At 44.6% G+C, this 26,867-nt stretch overlaps 1 long non-coding RNA gene across 2 annotated transcripts; it reads right to left on the bottom strand.

Moving 5' to 3' along the window:
* LOC116822518 (uncharacterized) lies at positions 1 to 26,510 on the bottom strand. 2 transcript variants are annotated; one of them, XR_012656424.1, is made up of 4 exons: positions 26,413 to 26,510; positions 22,637 to 22,737; positions 3,448 to 3,789; positions 1 to 2,046 (listed from the first exon to the last, which is right to left on the bottom strand). It is a non-coding gene; the product is annotated as an uncharacterized LOC116822518 (long non-coding RNA). The 2 variants fall into 2 exon arrangements; XR_004373173.2 differs by lacking the exon at positions 1 to 2,046 and having other exon boundaries at positions 3,417 to 3,789.
* Between the last annotated feature and the right edge of the window lie 357 nt (positions 26,511 to 26,867).

Genomic DNA, 26,867 nt, shown 5'->3' on the forward strand with positions numbered 1-26,867 from the left:
TAAAAAAATACCAAAACAATTTGGCAAATTTGACATACATTTGCAAAATGTTTCAGTTGAACTGAATCTGCATTTTTCAACGCAAAAAAAAAAAAGGTTTGGTGAAATATTTCAGCCAGTTCTACTTCCAATTCACTTCTTTACTGGAGTCTTTGGCAGAGTTAGCAAGATTAGAATTATGTGACAAATTCAAAATCTTTTCCTGAAATTACAAGCCCCAAAGCCACCACAGACATAGCATGAACAGAAAATATATTACACCTTTTAGAAACTTCACACACCCTTCATACCTTATTTAAAGCTCTTTTAATTCCAAATGGCTTGTAGCTCAGTAGTACTATATAGCCAATCAATATGGATTGCACCATTTCACAGTTAGGCCTGCATCATTTAGAGGCATGTGGTGTGCCTTGCTGTTAAACTAAGGACATTTCCCAGGCTGGCTTTTTGGCTGTGACATTTCACCTGGACTGCAGCATGCCTTACTAGACAAACCGGAATGTGACATGCCTTTAATTTCACTTAGAGAGATCACAGAAGGCTGCAACTTCCGCTGAGTGAGATTTCCTCATATCTACCTCAACAGGTAAATAAAAAGGAATAATTTATTTAACGTGCATTAGTAATTTGCATGAATTATATTGGATTTATTTATCAAACTATCAAACCACCATCATTACTTCAGGGTCTCTGTTATAGCTGTAAAATCTGCTGGAAGGAGATTAACCCATTCTTTGCTTTGTACAATGCAATGGGTGTGACAAAACCAGATTGGACCCCCAGTGTGCTGCATGTGACAAACAGAGCAGTGAATCAGATGAAAGATGTGAAGAATTGGAAGCAGTCAGAGAGGTCTTACCCAGCTGATGGTGTCTGGAGCTAGCTAGGTGCTGTTTATTCTAGAAAGTGAATGAAACCACTGGCATTCCTGAAAAGTGTGTAAACTCCCCTTGTATTTTTTGGGGGAAACCCCAGAACTGATGTTTAGAGCCAAAACTTCCATCCATCTTTTTGGACAAACATAACTCTTACCGGGCACAAAGATGCATCAAGCACATGTAGGTGTTTTCACACTACAGCTGTGGAAAGCCAACTTTCCCAGCAAGTAGATATCTGGATGGCTTTAGCAAACTCTCTTTGCCTGCTACATCAGTGATTAATAGCTGCATACATGGTCAGAGCTAGTTACTAGATCAGGTACCAGTGTGCAAGAACATGCAGCTTTGTTCCTGGACTTTGTAGGACAATAAACTTGTTGTGCACATCATCTCATCATAAGAACATAACATAAGAACGGCCATGCCAGGTCAGACCAAAGGTCCATCTAGCCCAGTATCTGTCTACTGACTGACTGACTCCTCTCATCAATTTGCACCCCCTCACAAAGGCTGGCCACTCCTGCAGTCCTTGAGCAAGTTTGTGTGCAAGGATTGCTCCTAGCCAGTGCAGCTGTCAGTGCTACTAACCCCAAAAGGGGATCGGAGAGGGCTGGGAAGGGAACCCATAGTCAAGTCCCATTGACTTCAATGGGACTTACTTATGTGCTTTAAAATTAAGCATATGCTGTAGCGTTGTTCTGAACAAGAGCTCAGTTCTGAAGCAGAAAAAGCAGAAGAGAGTCTCGCTGCAGGTACCTTTTGTTCAGAGGCACAGGTTGTTTCATTGTGGGGGAGTGCAAATCTTAGTTTGTTGTTGAATTTTTCACATGAGCCAATTATCCTGATTATATAGCCAAGAATATTTCTCTTTCTAAAGCGGAGATTGGAATTGTATCCAAAGATTTTTTCTAAGCTATACCTTTCTCTAAGTTCAAGCAGAGCAATATTTCTTTACACAACATGGAAGTAATTTCTCTTTGACACAAGTTTATTGTAATGTAAAGGCTAATTGATAGCTTGCAGGGCACTTGTGTTTTCCAGGCTGTTGTTTTTGCTCCCAGCAAAAATTTACTCGGCTGATGAGAATATTTTGACAAGTCTGCCTATATGTGTTCAGGAACTGCAGTTTGGTGTGAATTTTCTGGGTGCACTGACCCACTTTTAAAACCTAAAATGGACATGCTCCAAATTAGTATGACGATAGTGTACTTGGGTAAAATAAAACAAAGAGATAAGGTAAATAAACAAATATACATTACAGAAACAGGTAGCAGAGTTTGCTAATCAGGTGCTAAATTATTTTTTGTCCTCACACTTTTATTCTCTCACTTATTCCAGGAGCTACAATTGTTTTGGTTTTAAAGATTCAGTTTGGGTTGCAGAAATTAATATTTTGACCCAGTTGTATCTGCCCCAATCCCATACTTTTTCAGCAAATTACCTTAGTTGTAAACAAACACACACAAAAATGAATGTGCCAGATCAAATAGAATTACTTTTCAAGAGAGGAAATATGCTGCTTCATTTTTCCTTTGTGTTCTTGGAAGTAATAAATGCCTCATTTAGAATTCTCTCTCATGTATATTTACAGTCCATGGTGTTTATTGGTGTATGCTTCTCTAGGCTTATTTGTCAGTGAATCAGGGACTGTATTTTAGGAGTAAAAAAATGCTGTTTCTTGGTGTTAAAATATTTCTTTCCTTAGGTTTATAACATAAATTTGCTTCTTCCAAAGTGTCATGCTCCTGTGATTAAGCTTCCAGCAATCACAGGAGAACTTTAGAATTTGTTACCAGAGTTCTACACAACACAGCATATGTATGGATGTTATGTTTGTAGGTGGGTGTTGTGGGTTTGCTGGTTAAACCTGTGCAGATAACTGTGCTGCATAGGGCTCTCCTCACAGTCTTACATGTTGACCAAAAACACTTTCTAACACTACAACATCGTTCCTGTTGGTGTCTATTTTGTAATTACACACATGGGGAACTAGTGAAGGGTCAAGGTCATAACAATGGTCATATCAGTGGGCATGAGAGAATTTGTTACTGTTACTCACAGAACCACAAAGAAGCGCTCTCTCTGTTTTATATTTGTGCTCCATTTGACTATAAACAAAAATGCACTTGCCTAATAGGAAAACTCTTCCTTAGCCCCACCATTTACCTTGGAAGTCAAACCAGCTGGGCTGATAGGCCATGAAAACCTAGCTAACGAAGGAAACCACAATGGAGTGCTGTCCTCCCCCAGGAAATGTTGTTTCACAGCCTCCTTTGTGACACTTCCTTGGTCGGATGTTATGCGGGGGGTGCCTGAACCCTCGTATTGTCACTGAATGCAAATTGATCCTGGCAAATATAAGGAGATTAAGAAAACAGATGGGAGCCTGAGTATTGCACAGCTCTACTGAATGCATAAGAAAAATTCTCATTCTCAGAGTAATGAGCTAAAGCTAGAAGTCTGGCTGTTGTGTTGGCTTCTGTATGGCCATGCTGCACACAGATGAGCTATTACTGGTTGGAACAGACACGTCTAATGGTGAATACTGCTGAGAAAGTGGCTTTCTTACCTACTAGTTAATCGTTACAGAATGTACTGCATTACAATGCTGTAAATAGTAACCCCTGTATTGCACAGACACTATTCCCTCTGCATTAGCAATGGCTGTGCTCAAGACACAAGCCTCAAATCTTCAGGGAACTCCCCTTAGCTTAAAATCTGGGGTTCCAGATCTGGCCTGTTTGTCAGTGTTTAGTTCTGGTGAGGCACAGGTCTTCTACTGACATGCTGAACGAGGCTGACACAAATTGCTTGCCAGACTTTTCCATTCTGGTGAATAAGCCTCTTATGATTTAAATTCGGCCTGATAGGTTGGCTGTTAATCCCATTATTTTTCACAATGGAAAGGAGTCTGCAAAGGCAAAGGAAATAAAGAATCATGTTGGCAACTGCAAGCTGCATGATCATGCAAACTGCACCAAATGTGGGCATCAGCAGAGCTACTGAAAATAACAGCAATATTCAGAAGCAGATTATTGAGTCACGAGCATGTTTCGACTGTGATTACAGAAGAGAGACAGAGTTAGTCTTTGGTTGCCATAAAAGTTTAATGAGAAGACAGACAGGGACAGACAAATTGAGGTGCTCACTTGGTAAATGTTCTAGCCAGAAGCTGTTGTAAACATTCCTCTTATTTAACAAAGAGAGATACTAAATCTATATTGGTTATGCTGGCCAGGAAAAACTAGTAGTGTGCTATAGGTGTACCTGGGGGCGGACTGTGTCAGGAAAATAAAGTAACAACATGCTCATTTTGGGCCATTCTGATGCATCTCCAGTAGCACAGTCAATTAAACACGTCGTTAGAGAAACATGTTCTTCAACTGGTGTGAGGCCAGTGGAGCAGCCCTGCCTGGCGGTGGATGCGAAGAGCGGACTGATTTCCACTCTTGTAAGTCCTGTTTTGTTTTTAAAGTACAGTACTCAAGCCATTCTCCATTATCGGCAAGGTAGGTGGGCTTAGCATTCACTGCAACATATGTGGTGACCAGACAACTCCACTAGATCTCTTGGGATTTCAAGGCAGGAGATGTTTAGGTTTGGACTCCAAAAACTGTTCCTATCTCTCTAGTTTCCCTTTTAAGGTATGAGTCAAAACTAGCAGGGCTGAATTTACTAGTTCTGGTTCATATTCAGCCAATATCTTGTGTGAACCATGCCCACAGAATTTCAAAACTAAGACCGTACAAATGTCCTGGAAGCAGATGCTCCTGGGAAATTTCCACCATTCACACTGGCAGAACTTCAATTTTAGGCTGAAATCTTGTGAGAACTGCTGGAGAGATTTCAACACTGTCATACTCCAATCTGAATCTTACTCTAATTTGGTCTCATGCTCCTCAACTCAAATCTTACCCTAAATGTAAATGAATAAGCTGCTGGAGATGCATGTGATCCAGCCCTGATCTCAAACTTTCCCTATTTCAGTTTGGATTCAAATTAAACAATACCGCTGAGTCATATTCTGCCATCTGTATTCAAGCACAACTCCCATCAAACAAACAGGAGTTGTACTACCGTACCTCTCCGCCCCCAGCAGCAGAGTGTGTCAGAAAATGCTTTTTCCGTAGAAAATTATTATGAAAATGACTTTTTTTGTTTGTTACCCACATTTCCGCTGAAAGTTTTGACTTTTTGTTGAAAAAAACAAAACCTGAAATTATTTGTCTAATAACCAAAATGTCCTGGTTTTGGTCAGAAACTATTCAACAAAAATGACATTTTCCACAGGAAGCAAACACTTTGCAAACCCTTTAGTCTGCCAGAAACCCAATCCCTATTGAAAACCAGTTTGGACAGAGTCACGGGGATGGACTGAGCCCTGTGAGCCCAAGTCAGCTGGCAGGGGTGTCTAATTGCAGTGCAGACAGGCCTGTTAGGGCTGACAAAGGGCAGCGGGTCTCTACAAAGAGTGAGAGGAACAGGAAACAGGGAGAGGAAGCTGGAGCAGAGACTGCCGAAGAGCTGCAGTGAGCAGGAACCTCCGGCAGGAGCCCTTGATTTTGAGACCGGGTACAGAGGGCTGAGGGAAGGAGAGCAGCTCCTGGGAAGAAGAAAAGAACATTCCAGCTAGGAAGGGCTGGGCAGGACTTGCTAAAAGCGAGGAAGACTTTATAGACTTTGAGTGTTGTATTCAACACTTTGATGTTAATTAGCCCAGACCCAAAGGAGGAGTGTTCAACCAGAGAGACGGCCATGGGTGGTGTTCACTGAGGAGATCTGAAGAGGGGAAACTGGACCAAGGTGACTCAGCGCCATGCCTGAGCCGGAGGCAGCACTTGGGGGTGACTGACTTTGTTAAAAATTTTTCATCTTACTTTATTCATTAGATTAAACCCTAAATTTACTCAACTAAATGGTGGGTCAAAATCAATGCTGAAAATATTTAGGATGCTGGAAGTTATGTATCCTAATCAATCACTTGACTTTAGCATAGAAAAAAGACATGCCAAGTGGGGAAAAAAATCTAGTTTATTGTACTAAACAAGGGAAATATTTCTTTAGCCTTGTTACAGATCTGTTGACATTTAAGCCACATTTAGATTTTGCTTTTGTTTTCTATTCTGAGTTGTCTTTACGTCAGTACCTCTGCACTACAGCCTACCTATAAATAATTCATGTGTTATTTAAATAAACTGCAGATTGCTTTCCAGTTGGCAAGGAAGCAGCTGTTCTTTTCTATATTACTGTGTACAGTTGTAGTAGCTTCTTGTTTCAGATGTGTTTATGATTCATTCAGAATGCACCAGTAAATCAAATTACAATAAATGTAACAGCTGGAAGTTTAATTAGATGATAAACTATGATAGTTCTGCATTTTGCTAAACTAAAGTATCTTATTTGTATCAGCGTCTGATTTCAATAAGCTTGAGAGAAAGTGACATATCATAAAAATAGTTATAGTTTAGTCCTTATCGAATGTAATTACTCCCTGGGACCCATCCTGAGCCAGCCTGAGCACTGGGTGACTCAGCTTTAACGTGGTGGCAGTGAAGAACTAGAAAGGTGACTGGTCGGATTCATTTTCACAGACTCCAGAGCTGTTAAGGCCAGAAGGTTCATTGCGATGTGTGACCTCCCAGTATCAATGTTTACGACTGCTGCTCCTTCCTGCCTAGGAGAGGCCCTGGGACTTCTCTGTCATTCCAGGGTTCAGTCCAACAAATGGTGAGTGCGCAAAGACACTCAGTCTTGATTTAAAGACTCCGAGTTATGGAGTGTTTACCTTTTCCTGTGGTAATCCATTTCAGTGCTTAATTACCCTCATTTTTTAAAAAAACATCTCCTCTCCTGTTTGAACTTTACTGACTTCAACTTTTGTTCCTTCCATGAATACAGTTTAACCTGCTTTCCTGTGGTTGATTTTCTAGTATTTTTAACATTATAATAAACGTGGCAGATGCAGCTCATCCTTTTCTTCTCCGTGTAAGCGAGGGAATGGTCCTGCTACTGTGGGGAACTTCCCTGGCTTCTGCACTACCCCGGTGAAGTGGGATAATGAAAGGATCCGAGTCCTCGCTCTCACTTCCTTTACCCACAGGCCTCCCTGCCCTCGAGGACTCCCCTTCCACTCTCCTGTCTGGCAGAGTCATCGTATCCTCAACAAGGCTGGGCCCAGGATTCCTGGGGGGCTCGACCCCCAACCCTGCTGTGGTCACCTGGGACAGAGGCTAGGGCATCCCCGCTCCGGGATGCTCTCTCTGCACTGGCCACCTCCCTGACCCACTGATCACATCATACAATTTAAAGCAAATACAAGTTGGTTACTTCACAATTAACTTAAAGAAAAGAATAAGGAAAAATGGGAAAGGTTAAAGGAAAACACATCGCCCTGCTCTGTGGCAGGGAACGTCACAAACAGTGTCTCTGGACATCAGGGCACTTCACAATCTGTTCCTTGTAGGTCCCAGGTCTCCTCAGGCCCTGGCTGTGCTGCAGGGATGCTGCGGGTTAGACACTTGCAATGGTGGTGGCCACGCACCTCCGGGCTTTGGGTGGTGGGACCCTTCTTCCCAGTGTCAGCCCCACTGTCGGGTTAAGATCCCCCTCCCTGTCTGGCCTGCAAGGACCCTTGGCTGGGGGTGTCTTTCTACTCTGGACCCTGTGCTCAAGGTCCCCTCTTGGCTGGCCCCAGTTCCTCGCCACACTTGGCACTGGGGCTGCAGCTCTGCTCCCAGCACAGGATCTGCTCTCCCTGGGCCGTGTCTCTGGCTCTGTGGCTGCAGCTCTGCTCCCAGCACAGGATCTCCTTTCCCTGGGCTGTGTCTCTGGCTCTGGGGCTGCAGTTCTGTTCCCAGCACAGTATCTGCTCTCCCTGGGCCGTGTCTCTGGCTCTGGGGCTGCAGCTCTGTTCCCAGCACAGGATCTGCTCTCCCTGGGCTGCATCTCTGGCTCTGCTCCCAACTCTGACCTGCTTCCTGAGCTGCTTTTCTGGCCCCTCTGGATCTGGCCCAGCTCTGCTCCCCCGCTCAGCTCGGGCCCCCTCTCTCTCCTCATCTCAGCCCCGCTCTGTCTGACCCAGGCAATTCCAGCTCAAACAGAGGCCAGGGCCCCCCTGGACTCCTAACTCCCTGATTAGTCTGCCCACCCTGTCAATCAGGCTCAGAGGCTGAGACTGACCTGGAACATTGGCCTTTCCCCAATCTTTTAGTGCTGGGAGCTAGCCAACCAACCCCCCCGCCCCACTGAATGTTAGTAAGGGGGCAATGGTTCCCTTACATTCGTATTCACAGAGAAACACCATCCTTTCAGCGAGCACCGCTTGGGCTATGGAGCTGGTGAACAATCAGCGTAATCCCTTTGAATCCTCATGGAACTGAATCCTAGAAACATGGAAGAAGCCAAAAACCAGAACACCTTGTAAAATCTCATGCAACTGAGGAGCACGAGGGAGGGTGAAAAGATTTATAATGGCATGGACCTGAGTCTGCCTAGAGCTCAGTGTGGCCAGCTCTCTAATGTTGGTCTAAACGTACAAGGGGATGTGACTAGAAGACACACCATGTCTGAGCCAAGTGTGGAGAAATACCATCGGGAAAGCTTGGTTTGCAATCTTCAGCTCCTTCTGGCTGCTCTGAAGCAACTTGGTTTTCATTTACTTCAACTTTATATTTAGTGGAGCTGGATAAAATATTTTAATGAAAAGTGTGTGTGTGAGAAGGGGGAGTTGTCCAAAATTTCATTTTTATGTTAGGGGTAAGGACTGTGTTTCTTTGTACAGTGTCTGGCACAGCAGGGGCCTGCTCCAGGACCGGGGGACCTGCAATACAAATAATGATTTTCCAAAATTAGACATTTTGTGAAAAAACTCTTGACTTTATTTTGCTTTTAGGGGAGTTTTTCAAAGATAGTCATTGACGTTTGCCTGGAGAAGTTATCGAAATGGTTACTGAAATGTTTTGTTGATAGGAAACTTCCTTGCCTCAGTCTGACAATGACACTGACTCTCCTTTGTGAAGCATTTTGTGATCCGTGGCTGAGAAACATAATGTAAAGGCTAAGTATTGGTTTGGCTTTGGGTGGCTCTGCTGTAATCATAATCTCCCACAAACAAATTCACTAGCTCTAGAGGCAGAAGGGAAATGTGGAGAAAGATGAAGGTGTTTACAAAACAATCATTGAGCTGCAAAGACGGGACGTAATATTTCAGTTATGAATTCATGCACCATCACTCCTCCTTCGAGTGACTTCAGAATCTGTTCAGATAGTTCCTTTCTCAGGGTATGTCTACACTACAGGATTATTCCAATTTTACATAAACCGGTTTTGTAAAACAGATTGTATAAAGTCGAGTGCACGTGGCCACACTAAGCACATTAATTCGGCCATGTGCGTCCATGTACGAAGGCTAGCATCGATTTCTGGAGTGTTGCACTGTGGGTAGCTATCCCGTAGCTATCCCATAGTTCCTGCAGTCTCCCCCACCCATTGGAATTCTGGGTTGAGATCCCAATGCATGATGGTGCAAAAACAGTGTCACAGGTGATTCTGGGTATGTCGTCACTCATTCCTTCCTCCGTGAAAGCAACGGCAGACAATCATTTTGCACATATCGTTTACAACGCCCTTTTCCCCCTGGATCGCACTGGCAGACATGCCTATATTGCAGATCGGCAATCCATCGGATGCCCGTTTTGCCCTTTTGTCACTTGTCAACATCACTGCTATGTGTTACTGGATGCCGCTGACATGTAGGCGGTATGGCAGCGCTACACATGCAGCATTCATTGCCTTTGCGAAGGGTCAGGCTAGAAGAGGCGGTTACCAAGTTGTTCTGTAACCACTCTTGTCTGTGCCATTGTAATTGGCGATGTAGATGACGGTGTATTCAAGTCGTTCTCTGGTACCAGGGCTCATCTGCTCGTTGTCCATGGGTGCTCCTGCCTGGCATGATCCTTCTGCTGAGGTCGGGCCCTGGGCTCGGGGCACAAAGACAAAAATGGGATATATGACTCCCCCGAGCCATTCCCTGGTCCTTATAATGGTTTATCTAAATAATAGCGTAAGAGTTCAGTCCTGCCTAGAAGATATGGGGCATAGTGTAACTAGAGAAACCAGTGGTAATCCAGAAGGAGCTAGAGAGCACAGCCCTCCATGTCAGATCTCGGCAGAAATCGAAATATCGCTGCATGCCATTCTAGGGGTGTGTTCCCCTCTTGCAACATTACCCCCCCCAGTTTTGGGCCCCTTTTTTTGGGGCCCTTCCCCTCCTCCCTCAACCCTCCACTCTGGCCCCCCCTAGCCGTTGCAGGGGCCCGCCCATTTTGTGTGATGTAAGTAAAAAGAATGTCAGGAATAAGAAGACATCTGGACTTTTAGTGAGATAAAATGGAGGGGAGAGGCAGTCTCCAGATGCTCTGATAGTCGAGGCATGGACACTAAGACGGTGGAGGGGAGAGGAAGCAAGCCGAATCTCCGCTGCTATGATAGTCCAGGCAGTATCAGAATATTGTCTTTAGACATGAAAGGGGGGAGCCTGAATGCGAGTTCAGCCTCTCCAGTTGGCTTATGATGAGGAATGGGTTACCAGCCGTTCTGTACCACTACTGCCCGAGAATGCGAACCAGGAGTCCTATTCCTATCCATTTTACCGCAGGCGACCAGCCGACCGATCAACCTGTAGGCCAACTCAGGAGCAACTCATGGCTGATTGACGGGACGGCTACCAGTCCTACTGCTCGTAACCATCAGGCAACGCGAGGAAGGCGAGGGGAAGAGGATGCTGCTGTCATTGCGGCCCAGCACCGCTTTTCTCCTGTTTGGGGGGGTTTTCCTAACCAGCAGATGACAGTAGACATAGGGGTGACATTGATAAAAAGTCAATGAAATGATTTTTTCCCCCTTTTCTTTCACGAGGGGCGTCAGGGTGAGTAAATTGACGAGCCGATAATATTCCTCATGAACCCCACCCTGGACAGATGTGCTCTGACCCTAAAGGCGTTGGGAGCTCCGCCAATGAAGGCATTAATGTCTTCTCGGAACGACTGACGTGGGCACTTGTGGAATAGCTGGAGTCCTCAAGTCCCCCTCCCTTCCTCCATGAAGTCATAACCATTTGATTCTTTGGCTTTCTATTATGCTTTGTGCACACAGCACTGTGCAATGTGGAACTCTGTATACCTAGCCTGGAGATTTTTTTCAAAATGCTTTGGCATTTCCGTAAATTCTGTAAGGGAGCTCATGATAGAACAAGATTCGTCTCCGCCAGTACAGCGATCATAGTATCCACGCTACTCTTCCCGTATGATCATCTGGACTGCTCGTTTTGGATTTGGGACTGCATTGTGCCACCTCGTGCTGATCAGAAGCATCCAACGGATGTGGACAACACAGGAAACTGTCAATTCAAAAAGTTTTGCAGAGGCTCTTTTCCTTGTATTCTCTGTCTCATGGCCATGCTATCCGAGCCTGGCCAGTGCATCCGAGTTTGGACTGCTGTCCAGAGCAGTCACAATGGTGCACTGTGGGATACCGCCCGGAGGCCAATACCGTCGATTTGCGGCCATACTAATCCTAATCTGATATGGTAATACCGATTTCAGTGCTACTCCTCTCGTCAGAAAGGAGTACAGAAACCGGTTTAAAGAGCCCTTTATATCGATATAAAGGACCTCATTATGTGGACGGGTGCAGCGTTAAATTGGTTTAACGCTACTAAAATCAGTTTAAACGCATAGTGTAGACCAGGCCTTACTCTCCATCTCCATTTCCTTCCCAGGACAGAGTGCGGGTAATGAGAAAGGAAGTGGCACAGATCCTATAGGGGACGAAGGCCCGAGAGGTTCTCTGCTCTGCAACCCTGGGCATATTTGGGGTTCAGCCGTTTCCTCACAGCATCTAGGATTTAGTGTTTCCAGGCTGCGTTCTCCCCCCTCGACATGAGGTTAGAGATTCCTCCCTCTTGAGAAGGAAATGGGAAAGAAACTTTCTGAAGGGAAGAGTGAGGAGATTCCAGTGTGTGCTTCAATGCAGACTGGGCCTGCTCTTGTTTGTATTTGGCCAATATGGAGCACACTTTGTACTCTGGAGAAATCACACCACTCTTATGCAGTACCCTGGGACATGACTCATTCCGCTCTAACTTACATGGGGCACCAGTTCACTCTCCCTGTTTCAGAGTATTCAGGCACCTAATGGGTGAAGTAGCTCGCAAAGTTTTGCAAAAGAAAAATGAAAATTGTTTTTGAGGCAATAACAGAGCGTTGGCACCAGGAAGAAGTGGGAAGAATTTAGCAGAACGTGAAACAGTTGCTAGAATGCCACACGAGAGAATATGGTTCAAGGTCAGTAAATACAGTCTGGAGGAAGGAGCAACTTAGCCAGATGAAGAATCTTCGGGGATGCATGAAGACAAACAGTAATTGCAAGTGAACGTGATTTGAGATGGAAGCAGGTAACTTGATTGCTGCAATTTAGTATCAGTGGTTCGTCAGCTCTTGTTCACATTGTATAACACTAACTTGGAAAGAGAAGTGTGCAGCAAGGTTAAAAATGTGCAGATGATGCAAAACTGAGGGTAATAATATTCAGAACAATAGAAACATCAGCAGATAAAAGGATCAGACAGCTCAGATTTGAGATATGTGAGGTGGTAAGGGCACATGGTCAAAACCGAGAGGAATGTGTACTCCACGCTCATGCTGCAAAGCACACATCCCATAAGAACGGCCACAGTGGATCAGACCAAAGTATCCTGTCTTCCAACAGTGACCAATGCCAGGTGCCCCAGAGGGAATCACCAAGTGATCCATCACCTGTTGCATAGTCACAGTTCTGGCAAACAGAGGCTAGGGACACCATCCCTGCCCAACGTGGCTAATAGCCATTGATGGACCTATCCTCCATGAACTTATCTAGTTCTTTTTTGAACCCTGTTATAGTTCTGGCCTTCACAACATCCTCTGGCAAGTAGTTCCACAGATTGACTGTGCGTTGTGTTTAGAAATACTTCCTTTTCTTTGTTTTTAACCTGCTGCCTATTAAATACTTTTAGTGACCCCTAGTTCTTGTGTTATGAGGAGTAAATAATACTTCCTTGTTTATTTTTTCCACTCTAGTCATGATTTTATAGACCTCTGTCATATCCCCCCCTTAGTCATCTCTTTTCTAAGCTGAAAATTTCCAGTTTTATTAATCTCTCCTCATAAGGAAGCCGTTCCATACCCCTAATCATTTTTGTTGCCCTTTTCTGAACATTTTCCAATTCCAATAGATCTTTTTTTGAGATGGGGCGACCACGTCTTCACACTATTCAAGGAAGTGTCCAAACCTGCTTGCCGCTGTGTGTGTGTGTGTGTGTGTGTGTGTGTGTGTGTGTTTTGTTCCAGCACTTCTGACTGTACCATTTCCCAAGAGAGACGCCATGACAATTATAAATCTTCTCAGCTTCTTCTCACCTTAGATTCTCAATAGAAAGTGCTATAACATTTCTCCACAGATTGCTCTGAGATTTTTATTTAAGGCCTTGTATAAACAGTAAATTGTAAACTCTTCCTCCACCAGGCAGCAATACCTGGAAGCTCTCGAGGCATCTCTCCTTTCTTACATGTTGTTTACCCATCAGGTTCCACAAATCCATGTGGAGAAGCGTAGATAGGAGATCCAAGTGCAAAGGAATGAAGAGCGACTGCAAATGACATTATTTGTCTGAGTCTGCTTTTGCCTGATGGAACTGAGTTTCCATTTAACTCTTTTATTGCCTTGAAAAAAAATATAAAGCGGTTTCTGAGCTGTGGGCACAATAAGCACCATCTGATTCCTTATATAATCACAGGAGTACTGTTTACACATCTCACAGAACCCAGCCTCTTGGTCTGAATCTGTCCCTGGCCTCTAGGGTGACCATATGTCCTGAATTTATAGGGCTAGTCCTGATAGTCAGGGTTTTGTCTTGTCTAGGTGCTGTTACCCCTCATCCATGTCCTGATTTTTCACACTTGCTACCTGTTCACCCTACTGCCCCCTGACCACTAGGCAGAGCTACTGGCCTGACACAGACAAAGATGCTGCTCCTGACCGGTAGCCAGCTGACCCCATACAGCTGTCTGGCAAAGGTCTCACCATACAAAAGAGGAACAAAGTAATCTGAGCTGAGTTCACTTCCCGAGGTTTATCATGGAGTTTAAGGCCAGAAAGTACCCACCGTTTAGTCTGGCCTCCTGTCATTCCCAGGCCGCCTCCACACGAAGCCTCACAAAAAATTACATCCTGCAGGCAAAGGACGGAAGGGACCTAGGTGTCACCAAATCTTCTACGTGGGGCCCAATCCTGCGTTCCTTGTGCTCCCCAAACACCCACGAGGTCCTTAAGTTACACACACAATGCAGGTTTGGGACCGAACAGAGATGAACTCAAACCGTCTCATTTGAAAATGGATTCTAAGCACCCCAAGTGGAGAGGGTGTAGAATCTGGGATTTGGGTTGAGTCCAGTATAAAGATGGAGCCATTTGGAAAATGTGGACTGAGGGCTGGGCTTGGCTGTTGAGCTTGGACGGGGCCAGCCACACACTACACATTGTGTTAGCCATGTGCTAGACTCTTGTCTTAGGGGACTGAAAGCATAACCACAGAGTTCAGAGGGAGAAACCTATTTTGTCACCTGAGACCAGGGCTTTTCTGGCATTTGAGTTGTTTGGTAGAGAATGTGCAGTCTGCTGACAGAAGGATTCCGTCACACTCTGGCTTTGGGAAACCAACACTGATTTGTTTTTATATATATATTTTTATTATTTTTGAGGGAGTTGTAATGTTTGCTTTGATTTTAAACAGTTATTTCACTTGATTCATTTCAGCGGGGGGAACAATATGGCTTTTGACTGGCTCATCTCTGCCAGGACATCCCTGCTGACAGAGCATTTTTGCAATGCTGGGTTTGTTTTTAGGACTGTGAGATCAGCAGTTGCTTTCCTGCTAAGTGCCCCAAATTTGACTGTCTAGGGGTTGGCGACAGGCAGTTCTCAGTGGAGGGCCTCAGATCCACAGCTCACAGCTGTGGTGTAAGTAGTTGTACTGGTGACATGTAGGATTTTATGTACTGCACCTTTAAATTCCTAGTTGTTGGCTAGAGGCAGTTGCCATTTTGTGTTCTGTCCGGAAAGGGCGCCGTTCATGAGTGCCCCATGGCCACTCTATGCCAGCTTGGATGTAAAGCCAGCACAGGCCCAGAGATGGCATAGCCACCCTTCTGCTGGGCCCTACTGCAAAAGCTGCTTCCAATGGAGGGCATTCCCTGCAGAAGGAAGGCATGGAGAGGTGTTCCCACGTGCTAGCTGTTCCTGGGTGTCAGGATGGCCTATATAGGCAGCTGGGCACCAGCTGGGACAACCTCAGTATAAGGGATGAATTTGTCCCTGCAGATCTGGATTCCAGCTCCTTTGATGTACAGAATCCGTCCCGGAGACATGGGGACCCTTTCCTCCTTTGTTGCACGTCTCAATTTAAAATACGTCGTTTAGTGTGCACCTCTGTGCCCTTCTGTATGGAAAAACAACAGCTCCCCCCACTTGCAGAACACAGCCTGGGTTTAACCTTCGGGGCACAGTGCAGAGATCATCTGTTTATTCCCAATTCGCCTGAGGGCTGAGACATATATTTCTGTTCCTGGGAGTCCATCTCGTTTAGCTGACAATCATTAACTTTTTTTGTACATGTTTTAACATATGTTCATGCATTAAAAATAGTTTACAAGTAAAGAAATGCCAGATTCTCCTTTTCCCACGTCACCATCATCACTGCCAGATCGTTAAAGGAAAAGAATTTTAGAAGTCTTAAAATCACCAGAGGTTTCAAAGCACATGCTGAGGAGCTGGAAACATTTTAATTCGGTAACGTTTGCAGATGGCATAATTAGAGAGATGAAAAATAGAAACCCTGATTGTTCCTAAGCAGCCAGTTAAGCTGGAGAAGCTGCTGTCATTATGGAGGGTAGGCGGGTGTCCATGTTGGAAGGCAAGGGGCAGCACAGCCAGGAGCAGTGCCAGAGTTTTTGGTGCCCTAGGCGGGGGTCCTTCCGTGCTCCAGGTCAGCGGCAATTAGGCGGTGGGAGGGATCCTTCCGTGCTCCTGGTCTTTGGGGCACTTCAGCGGCAGGCCCTGGAGCGAGTGAAGGACTCACCGCAGAATTGCTGCTGAATACCCGGAGCGCAGAAGGACTCCCCGCTGCTGAATTGCCACCGAGGGTGGCAAAATGCCGCCCCCCCCCCCCCCCCGGTGCCCTACCACCACGCAGGGCTTATTTTCTAATAGTCATCACTGGTACCAAGAACAATTTTAATTTAACGCCAGCTTCCCCCCCCCCCCCCCCCCGCCGCAAATCCTGGCGCCCTACACTGGCCATGAGCGCAGTGCATGTCCGGGTGCAGTTTACATACCGCCAGCTCTCCCTGCTGTGTTATATTATGTTTCAATGACGGGCTAATGTAAATGTAATTGTTTAAATAAAAGATCTCTGTGGAACACAGTGACCAAGAACAACACAGAGACAAGGTGGATGAAACTGCCAGGAGAAAGGAGCTGCAGGAAAATGGCCAGATTAAAAAGCATAGACCTGACAAATGCACCAACAGTGAGCTCCATGGGTCCCCCACATGGATCAGCATGCCTGAGCTAGACCAAAACTAGCATCTCAGTCATAATTGTCTTTACCTGTGTTGTTACGAACACCTAAGATTGCTAATTAGGAAAGGGTTTTAGAGGTTGTATTCTCCTTTTTGTTGCTTCCCTTGGATTTCTCAGTTTGGATAATGTAAACATACCAGTCTGTTTCTCATTCCTTTTGTTTGCTTGTTCTCATATGCTACAATGCTCGAGTTACAGAGTCTTCAGAGCAATGTTGTTCTAAAAAACCTTGTTTCCAATGGAATTTGCTTTCAAAATTAATGGAAACATTTTTATTGTAGTAAGATATTTTTAAAAGGCTTTACTGCTTTCAAAGTCTTCTTTAAATAAAACATAAATTAGCAGCTAAACTTGAACTGACAGCATTTCATTAAATCCTCCCAAATAAAAATTCAAATAAGTGTCTTTCTCTGAGCATTCACCTAGCTGTGGGAGCCTATTATCTTGTGTGACAATGTTCTCTCTCAGTGACTCTATTTCAGGATTGAATTAAAGGTGGGTCAGCTCAAATCTCGAGGATGCTGAGGAGTTAGTGAACCTCCTGAAAACGAGCAAGCTGCTGAAAAGACTGTTGCCATTTACAAAATGATGTGAACTATTCAAATGTTCTTGTTCATTGTCATATATCTGTGTTACCGAAGTGAAATTGATGCCCCGTTGTGCTGGTGCTGCACATACAAATAGCAAGAGAATGTCCCTTCTCCCGAAGAGCTCACCATTTAAATAAAAGAGAGAAAAGGTGTCAGAGAGGAAATATTATCATGCCTGGTTTGTTTGTTTTTTACAGCTGGCGAACTGAGTCATAGAGAGATTAGGTGTCTTGCCTGAGGTCACACGGGGAGTCTGAGTAGAGTTGGGAATTGAATTCAAATCTCCTGAGCCCAGCCAAGTGCTAGAAGCACAAATCCTCTTTTCTCTTGTAGACCGTCTTTCCTGTAGCCCATCCAGCAGTCATCCCTGCTAAAGTCTCATTGACTGAATTGTAATGAGTGTGTCTGCTTAGCTGATTGGGGTTTAATTATTCTTTTCCTTAAAAAAAAAAAATAGTCACATACCAAAAACAAGCTTGTGGCTAAATATTCTGCTCTCTTGGTGGGGCTATTGAGCAGAAAGGCTGAAGGTTAGAAGAAGCCCATGCACTCAGATAAATATGCCATTCCCTCCCATGGAAACCATGAGTGGTAAGATCTGCTCTGACAGCTTCCTTCCAAATGAATCCCATTGCCTGGGAAACTGTTCCTGCTTTCTTCTGAAAATCCCAAACCAATCTGCAGAATAAATTCCATTTCCTTTCCTTTCATGCATACAATCAGCAGGGTGACATTGCCAGGGCTCTACTTCTGTATTGGTAAGGGGTGGTATCTTTGAGCTGAGTAGATTTTTTTTTTTTCTCCTAGAGTGGTGAGAGAAGGGGGCGGTTTTGAGAGGTATCCTCTGAGCCTTTTACTACTTCCCTCAACCCCCCCTTTATCCTGATGTTGACTAGAGAATGATGTATGGTTTGACCCTAGCCTGCTGCCTCCATAACACTCCCAGCTGTGGCTGACCTGGGAGCAGGGGGCGCAGCTTGGGTCCTTAATGCAGATGCTGTTTGTTGGTTCAGCGCGCTGCCGGGTGCTTGGCTGTGTGCTGGCCTGCACAGTGAGTTATCATGGGAGCTGTTGCTGCTACTGCACATAAAGAGCACCAAGAATCAGGAAAAGCACCCAAAGGAGACGTGGGCCTTGGTGGTGAGGCCCCAAGAATCCATTTGCAAGTGGATTTGGTGGGGTGCATTTTCTCCTTTAGCGACTGAGTGTAATCATGCTGCAGCTGGTGCTGAGCAAGTGAACCTTCAGGGCAGTGTTCTCTTGCTGCCCTCCCACAGCTTTCACCCAGGCCTCACTCACCCTGAGTCCCCTCTTCCTTCCAGGGGAGCAGCTGTAGGACATATTTCACTGGGTTGCTGGAGACTTCCACTTATGGAGCAAACTGCAGCCCCTCTGCCATAGCCAAATGGGAGATAAAGGATCTGTGCTGGGGAATTAACATCTCCTGGAAACAGGGCCCTGCTACCTGTGCAGCTGACTGGGGAGAGTGATGGGGTGTTCACTCTACACCACCCCAGAAGGGGTTAGAATGGCTCCAGAGGGGAAGTGGACAGGATGGGCTGCACCCAGGTGAAGATAGACAGCCCTAACTGAAGCTGAAGCCAGGCAGGGCTTGTATAAAGCCAGAGAGAGGAGAGCAGAAAGGGGCTGTCACAGAGGGAGGGAGCTGGCCGTTGCTCTCAGCATTGAGAGAAAAGAGTAGGAAGAAGCCTGTGGAAAACAGCAGCCAGGGTGAGCCTGCATGGACCTCAGCTGTCGAATGTAGGGTCCCTTGCTGGCACCCAGAGTGGAGGGAGCAGCCCTGGGCTCCCCTACAAGCCACTGTAGGGGGGTGGGGATCACAGACAGTGCAGTGGACTTTGAAGACTGCCTGAGGCAGTTTGGCTAGAGAGACTTTTTTACCCAGAATGGGGGGAACCTGGGTGGAGGGCTCAGCCACGAAGAGGAAGCGCTGCAGTCTGCGGAACGTAAGAGAGGAAGCAGAGTGAGAGATCAGGACAAGGGGCAGAGAAACCACAGGAGGATGTCACACCAGTGGTGAGCTAATCCCCAGATGAACCACAAGGAGGTGCCACAGCAGTGAGTGGAGCAAACCCCCTGAGAAGGAGAGAAAAAATAGCCCCTGGGAATCACCCGCCCATGGAGATGATCAGGCACAATGAAGACGGTTACCCCACAGGCCCTGGAGGTTAAAGAAAGGCCTATGGCTGGGAACTTACTGCAGGTCTCTGTACCATTGCGTTGAGGACAGAAAGGACCCCGAGGCCCTCTTGTCACAGTTCTCTTGCGCTGTCCTGAAACTGAGGCATGATACGTGCACACCAAGGATGGCCGGGTGCAAACACAGGGCCGCCCAGAGGGGACGGCAAGTGGGGCAATTTGCCCCGGGCTCCGCAGGAGCCCCCATGAGAATACAGTATTGTATTTTTTTTTTATGGAAGGGGCCTCCGAAATTGCTTTGCCCCAGGCCCCCTTAATCCTTTGGGCGGCCCTGTGCAAACATATTTCTACGGGCCTCGGGTTCAGACAGATCACAGGCTTCCCAGAGCAGCAGCAGCACACAGGAGTCTGCTCAGTGCAGGCAGGAGGCCATTTGAACTAGTGTCAGATTCAAGAACAAGAGGTTGTGGTCTTGCTTTGTCCCTGGCCCCATAGGCAGTGCATAGGACACATCTACAAGTAGACAGGCTCCCTGAGGCTGATTGTCTGCTGTGTGCTGGGAGCTGGTTATGGCTCCCTGAATCTCTGCTCTTGGGGTCTGATCTTTCATAGCCTCCAAGGCCACGAGGGAGCAGACCTGACCTCCTGTAGAGCCCAGGCCATGGACTCTGCCCCAAGATTATTCCCAGAGCAGAACTTTTAGAGAAACACCTAGTCTTAATTTAAACATTGCCAGTGATGGAGAACCCACCACGATCCTTGATGAGCAGTTCCAATAGTTAATTATTCTCATGGTTAAAAATTTATACCTCATTTCCAGTCTGAATTTGTCTAGCTTCAACTTCCAGCCCTTGGATTGTATTATAACTTTCTTTGCTAGATTGAAGAGCCCATTATTATCCATGTAGCTACATACAGACTGTAATCAAAGCCGCCCCCTGAATCTTCTCGTTGCTAAGATAAAAAGATAGACTCAAGGAGCTCAGTCACGATAAGATATGTTTACTAATCCTTTAATCATTCTCATGGGTCTTCTCTGAACCGTCTCCAATCTATCAATATCCTTCTTGAACTGTGGGCACCAGACTGGACACAGGATTCCAGCCTTGGTTACAGCAGCACCAAATATGGAGGTAAAATAATCTCTCTACTCCTACTTGAGATTCTGTTTCTGCATCCCAGGATCACATAAGCTCGTCTGACCACACTGTCATGTTCATCTGATTATCTACCACAGCCCCCAAATCTCTTTCAGAGTCCCTGCTTCCCAGGACATAGTCTCCCATCCTGTAAGCATGGCCTACATTCTTTATTTCTAGATGTATACATTTACATTTAGCCTTGTTAAAATGCATAGTATTTGCTTGTGGCCAATTTATCAAGAGCTTTTGATCACTCTGAATCTGTCCTCTTCATTCTTTTACCACCTGCCCATTTGGAAACACATCCTCTTGATGGTGTTTCCCCATTTCAGCCATATTGAGACCTATCAGTTAGCTATTTTTAAAATCCATTTAAAGTATGCCACGTTACTTTTATATCATTCTAGTTTTTTAATCAAAATGTTGGGCAGTACCACATCAAATGCCTTACAGATGTCTAAGTATATTACATCAGCACTATTACCTTTATTTTACCAAACTTGTAATCTCACAAAAAAAAATCTAATTAGTTTGACAGGATCTATTCAGAAACCCAGGTTGATTTGCATTAATTACATTACCCTTCTTTAATTCTTTGTTAACTGTGTCTCATATAAGCCACTCCATTACCTTGCCTGCGATCAATGTCAGATTGACAGGCCTATAATTACCCTGGTCATCCTATTTGTTCTTTGAAAAAATTGGCACATTAGCTTTCATCAAGGCTTCTGGAACTTCCACAGTGCTCCAAAACTTATTGAATATCAACATTAAAGGTCCAGCCAGCTCTTCTGAAACTTACAGATGCGAGGTATCTGGACCTGCTGATTTAAAAATGTCTAACTTTAGTAGCTTCTGTTTAACATATGATGACATTGCATCTTCGGTTATTTCCCTTTCCAAATACAGAACAGAAGTGCTCAGTAAGTATTTCTGTATTATTACTGATGATTCTACTTTTTCTATCTAGTAATGGATTCTCAGGAATCTTTTTGTTCCTAATAATACATTTTTAAAACTTTCTTTTTGTCCATAACTCTGCTGGCCATAGAGCTTGCCCTCTGTCCTTTGGCTTCCCTTATCAATTTTCTACAATTCCTAATTTCTGATTTGTATTATTTACTATCAGCTTTAAACTATGTTCCCTTAGAGCCAGATCCAGGTGAGGATTTCCAGGGTATATTATGCACACATACTTCCCTCTCTGCCCCTGACATGTCCCCGGCAGGGAGGGAAGCAATGGTGCTGGTTTGCTCCTCCACACCCAGATATCCTCTGCAGCAGAATGTCAGGAGGTTTCTAAATCCTTTTCTCTGCCTGAGCAGCACAAAAGGAGGAGACCAAGACAGAGAATTTGCCTCCCTCATCCACCTTCCATCCAAAGGCAGTTTTTTGGCACCGTTCACAAAACACGCAGCTAAGCCAATACTAGAAGTGCTACATACTATGGGTCGGCTTCCAACTTCAATTAAAATACCACACTCCTTGAGGTGTACTTTATTGCTCTGTATACATTTAAATATCACTCAACAGGGTGAAAGCTTATCCTCATTAATTATAAAGGTTTATGTTGGCAACCACTTAGTTCCTATGGTTACATGTCTAAGAAATTGTAAAATAGGCACTTCAAGGCTCTGGGTGGAGGAACAAATTGACTATTATAGAATCCATGAATGCTAATAACTCATTTACTTATAATGATAATAAATAATTGGTCTGAAATAGTCTACTGCAGACTTAAAATGGACAGGGCATTGAATGGTCAGTGCTGCTCTGAAGTCTCTGTTCCAGCCCTAATATGAAAATAATGCATCCTAGATATCAATTAAAAATATTTCAATTATTCTCTTTGCAAATCTGTGTTAAACCACATGTTTGCTCTCTAGCCCCCAGAGTTCACTTGCTACATCATGTGCTGGCAAGTTACTGGAAAACCCTGATTTCTATAAATCTTATGGATGTACCAGTAGGAACACCTGGCATTTCTGTAGTGCATCAGACTGCGTTCCACTACTCCCAGTGGTCAGTACCAAATGTTTCAGAGGGTGATACTGTAGTCGCTGCTCTAGATACATACTTAATAATCTGTCCCTAGGGAACAGCTTGTTCCTAATCCCTGTGTGAAGATTTGGGGCCACTGTAGGTACAATTTATGAGTTCTGTTTGATATCGGAGGGTTCCCGATATGTACCTGTGTCAGGCTGCAGACTCCATTTTGGATGTGGGTTTTTTCACATCTCTGTTCTGATACCTCGATGTCGGACTGAAATTCTAGCAGGTCATGATACAGGGCTGTGGAGGGAGGGTCACTGACTTAAGCACTCACCCATTGATGTTGGAATCCCTCTAAACAAGCTGGCTTCTACACAGGAGAACGGTGTATCTGGGAGTGGTCACCAAGCAATGACAGTCACCTGGTAAGGATCTGGAATCACTGGAGGAGGCTGATCTGAGAGTCACCTAACCAAGGCAGTGAAGGGCTATCAAAGGCCTGTCAAGAAGACAAAAAGAGCCATGTAGGCAGTTTGGGCAGGAGAGGGGACGGAGACAGACCAGCCAAGGTCAGAGGAGGCAAGCTGTGTGTGTGTGGGGAGAAGGCACCATGTTTCAGAACCTAAGCCATGCACTGCAGCAGGATGATCCCGTATGGCCCAGAGGACCTGGACTCCAGCCAAAGAATGCTCTGGAGTGGTGAAGAAACAGAGGTGGAAAAGTGAAAGTAGCATTTATTATTTTCATCTAGCTCTGTATGTTTCTCATGCTATCAAAGGAAGGGCAATATTGTGTTAGAATCCTGTGCACTGTGTCACTACCTGCCATGTGTCACACCTACCACATGCCCCTTAAAGAGGTAAACCAGGAGCCTTGCACCTTTGGGTGCAGTTCTGGGAGAGGGGGTGTCTAAACACTGGGGAGAGTCTGAGGGGCTGGCCAGTGGCTGCTCACAGGGGTAGGTGCTAGGTAGAAGATCTGCACCCCAAGACTGTGCCCAGAGGCCCTAAGACAGTTGCAGTGCCTGGACTTTGTTCAGATTCTAGGGTCTTAAATCACCCAGTGCAGGTTCAATGGCTGGTTTGGTGAATGGCCAAGAGAGGGTGCTCAGTGAGTAAGTGGCATAGAGCCTGAATCCTGCACCCCCTTGATAGTGTTTAATTTTGTCTGATGTATTATCGCTATAAAGCAATGGGCTTAAACTGCAGCAAGGGAGATTTAGGTTGGACATTAGGAAAAAGTTCCTAACTGTCAGAGTAGTTAAACACTGAAATAAATTGCTTAGGGAGGTAGTGGAATCTCCATCTCTGGAGATATTTAAGATTAGGTTAGATAAATGTCTATCAGGGATGGTCTAGACAGTATTTGGTCCTGCCATGAGGGCAGGGGACTGGACTCGATGACCTCTAGAGGTCCCTTCCAGTCCTAGAGTCTATGAATCTATAAGGGTAGGCAACCTATGGCACAGGTGCTGAAGGTGGCATGCAAGCTGATTTTCAGTGGCACTCACACTGCGTGGGTCCCAGCCACCTGTCCGGGAGGCTCTGCATTTTAATTTAATTTTAAATGAAGCTTCTTAAACTTTTTAAAAACCTTATTTACTTTACATACAACAATAGTTTAGTCATATATTATAGACTTATAGCAAGAGACCTTCTAAAAACATTAAAATGTATTACTGGCATGTGAAACCTTAAATTAGAGTGAATAAATGAAGACTTGGCATACCATGTCTGAAAGGTTGCTGACCCCTGCTAAAAAGTATCATCCTTTTTTAAATACTGCTGAGTCCTTCAGTATCTTGGGGAAGTTAGTTCCACAATTATTTCATTTATTATGGAAAAATATGTTTTCCTTTTATCAGTTTACAGTGTGCTACCTTTCCATTTCATTGGCCAGCCTCCACCTCTTGTGTTACGAGGAAGGGTGAATAGATGTTGTGACATTTTTGACATGAACCGTGACTGTATAGATCATTGTTGCAGCCAGGATCCTAGAGTTGCACCAGGTCTTGTACAGAGGAGGCCAAGTGGGGTATCTATGGGAGGTTGTAGTTTGCTGGTTATGATTATGCTATCTGCAGGTGTGTATCATTTTTGTACTTGAAGTTATGAATATTGGCTGTGCATCTGTTTGATTCTAAGTAGCTTCAGTGAAGCATTTGGTCAGCTTCTTGAGAAAGGATTATTCTCAGTAAGTGCCAATCAAGAAACCCTTAACTGACAATGGATTTTGGAAGACGCCAATCCACATCTGAACGTTCCTGGGAACATTCAAACAGACATGTAAACAATGGCCTCGGCCTGCAAAAAGCTGAATCATTTGTAGACATGTGACCTGCCCAGATGGATAGAGACCCCATCTTGTGGCTGTGATGTTGCACAAGAGAAAGGATATAGAAGGCCCTGAAAGCCCCTCCATTTTGTCTTCACTGGCTCAAAAGATAGCCTCCCCATCCCAAATAGATGCCTGAAAGAAACTGGAACAAAGGACAGTAACTCTGGGGGTGTGAGTGATTGCTGGACCCAGACTAGGGTGGAGTCTAGTCTGTCAAAGAAGCTTACTGGAACCTCTCTTAAGATGAGATTTACCGACATTTAGTTTCCTACTGTATTAGGCATAGACTTGCATGTTTTATTGTATTTTGCTTGGTAACTTACTTTATGTCTGTTATTACTTGGAACCACTTAAATCCTACTTTTTTTATATTTAATAAAATCACTTTTTACTTATTAATTAACCCAGAGCAAGTAATTAATTCCTGGAGCAGCAAACAGCTGTGCATATCTCTCTATCAGTGTTATAGAGGGTGAACAATTTATGAGTTTACTCTATATAAGCTTTACACAAAATAAAATGGATTTATTTGGGGTTTGGACCCCATTGGGAACTGGGTATCTGGGTGCTGGAGACAGGAGCACTTCTTAAGCTGTTTTCAGTTAAGCCTGCAGCTTTTGGGGGATGTGGTTCAGACCTTGGCCTGTTTTTGTAGCAGGCTAGCATATCTGCAGGGTACTGAAGTCCCAAGCTGGCAGGGAAAACAGGCTCAGAGGTAGTCCCAGCACATCAGGTGGCAGTCCCAAGGTGGTTTCTGTGACTCAGCCTGTCACAGACACACACAATTTTCCTTCTCAAGGCCAATTACTGTTTGTACGCCTTTGTCATGTGCAGTAGGAAGAGAGTCTGAGACATAAGTCCTTGTATCAGAGGTCTGGTATGAGGCCTGAACTAAAGTAGTGGTCAAAACTTTGCCAATATGGAGCAAAGTCAGGTTGTGAGCAAGAGGCAGGCCCTGCTCACAGAATTTAGCAAGCACAGGGCTGATATTGCAAAAACGCCTATTCCTGAGAGGTGTCAGGCACAGATCACTCAATACCAGCACATTCCCCAAAGATAAAAGGAATACACTGACCCATCATTAAGGATAAAGTCAGGATGACAGCATGATGGATAGAGATGTTTTGATCAAACCAACAGGTACAAGGCAATGGGTGGCACCCTGATACATCAGGGGTAATATGCAACTTGTTTGTATTGGTGTATAAAGATTAGGGCTGTCAAGCGATTAAAAAAATTTATTTTGATTAATTGTGTGGTTAAAAAAATTAATCACGATTAGTCACACTGTTAATAATAGAATACTATTTAAATATTATTGGATGTTTTCTACATTTTCAAATATATCGATTTCAATTACAACATAGAATACAAAATGTACAGTGCTCGCTTTATATTTGTTTCTTATTACAAATATTTCCACTGCAAAAAAAACAAAAAAAAAAGTATTTTTCTATTCACCTAATACAAGTACTGCAGTGCAATCTCTTTATCATGGAAGTTGAACTTACAAATGTAGAATTATGTACCAAAAAGCCCCTGCATTCAAAAATAAAACAATGTAAATCTTTGAGCCTGCAAGTCCACTCAGTTCTATTTCTTGTTCAGCCAATCTCTCAGACAAACAAGTTTGCTTACATTTTCAGGAGATAATGCTGCTTGCTTCTGATTCGCAATGTCACCTGAAAGTGAGAACAGACGTTCACATGGCACTGTTGTAGCCCATGTTGCAAGATATTTACGTGACAGATGAGCTAAAGATTCATATGTCCCTTCATGCTTCATCCACCCTTCCAGAGAACATGTGTCTGTGCTGATGACGTGTTCTGCTCAATAATGATCCAAAGCAGAGCGGTCAACGCATGTTCATTTTCATCATCTGAGTCAGATGCCACCAGCAGAAGGTTGATTTTCTTTTTTGGTGGTTCGGGTTCTATAGTTTCCACATCGGGGTATTGCTCTTTTAAGACATCTGAAAGCATGCTCCACACCCCATCCCTCTCAAATTTTGAAAGGCACTTCACATTCTTAAATCTTGGGTCGAGTGCTATAGCTATCTTTAGAAATCTCACATTGGTACCTTCTTTGTTTTT

The sequence above is a fragment of the Chelonoidis abingdonii genome, chromosome 8 (assembly GCF_003597395.2).
Source record: "Chelonoidis abingdonii isolate Lonesome George chromosome 8, CheloAbing_2.0, whole genome shotgun sequence".
In the NCBI taxonomy this organism is placed as follows: domain Eukaryota; kingdom Metazoa; phylum Chordata; order Testudines; family Testudinidae; genus Chelonoidis; species Chelonoidis abingdonii.